Raw genomic sequence first — 1606 nt, 5'->3', positions numbered from 1 at the left:
CCTCACTGCATGTCTACCCGATATGCCATCTTGCCAACCATGTATATGTGTTTATTATGTAAGTTTATTAATATCATACCTTAGTACTGCCAATACCTATGGAAATGCTTAAACTGAAGAGTTAATATTTGTGTAGATACTACAAGAACACCTCTGGGGATAGATGGACAAGACAGATGATGGTTTACCACCACTAGTCTAGGGCTGTCTCCACAGGGAGATCCTCCTTTCTCATGGGGCTGTGACCACTGCCACTGTTGTTATTAGGTTGCTGTTGCTACCACTGTGGCTACCATATGGGCCCATGTCCCACCCTAATCTCTGCAGCACTCCAAACTGCCTGAGATTTGCATGTGTAGCATGGAAAAGCAGGTCAACTGCTTGGTGTATATGCTGCCTATTGTGTCCAGGGACCTGAGTTGTCAAGTGTGGACTGCTTGCCAACAATTACATGCTTATAATGCCAGACTGCAAAACGATTTGAAGTGCAAAGTTGGTGGTTCAACTTACCAGCTCCTCCTTGGAAACCCTATACAGGAAAGCTATGGGTCAGAAGCGACTTGACAATACTTAACAACAACAACTGTCACTGGTGTATTCCTTCTGTTCAGATCCTGATTCAAAGATAACATTATTAAGAATATGAAGATGGCGACAGTAGAGCATTTTTATGGGGTGTCTCCAGGGGAATGGGTGCCCTGTGAGACTGCATAAGCTGCAAACCTATAAAGCCATCCCTGGGGTAGAGATTCTCATTATATGCATTGAAAACATTGGAAACTAAGGTTCAAAAAATCTTTTACTCAAGATTATAAAGGTAGTAATTAGTCAAGCTGGAATTCATTCCAAAAATATTAACTCAGGGGTTAAACTCTGATCCTGTGCTTTATAGAAAATTCACTCTTTGAATATTTTGCTTACACTGCTGATTAATCACAGAAACTACTGATGACTTATACTGTAGAAACAGTGACATGGCTTTCTATGAGGTAATGACTTGGTACTAAACACCTAAAACATAAATAAGTTGATACCCTTAGTGGATTAAATATTGTAGAATTAACAGATGGTGTGAATAAAGCTCATTCCCTCGATTATAGCCTTTGAAGGACTGTATAGTCCACATTCCAGATTTTAATCCCATTCAGGTCATTTACTTGATGAATGACTTTGGAAAAGCTGCTTAATTCTCTTTACTTTGCTCACTCATCTGTAAAGTAATGGCAACAATAATGTCTACCTTAGAGGGCTAAACAATCCAGATAAAGTCTAAACTGGTATATATTAATCACTGAATAAATGTTGGAATTTATACAGTTTTAAGACTTTATAGCAATTTTACATTTGTGGATATGAAGAATAAAAGGGAAGAAGAATTTGGCCATATCCCAAAATATGAATAGTGATTTTCTATACCTACTAGGATACACACAAATGCATATTCATGAAAATATACACTCAAGACACAAATTCACAGATAAATCTTGTACTTTTGGGTAATTTGCTAGATTTAAAAAATAAGAAGACAGGCATCTAAATAAATTTGAATTCCAAGAATTTTATATATATATTGTTGATATATATATATTTAAGTATACATATAAAT

This window comes from Chrysochloris asiatica, unplaced genomic scaffold (genome assembly GCF_000296735.1).
Source record: "Chrysochloris asiatica unplaced genomic scaffold, ChrAsi1.0 scaffold00254, whole genome shotgun sequence".
NCBI lineage: Eukaryota > Metazoa > Chordata > Mammalia > Afrosoricida > Chrysochloridae > Chrysochloris > Chrysochloris asiatica.
Note: the sequence above shows the minus strand (reverse complement) of the source record.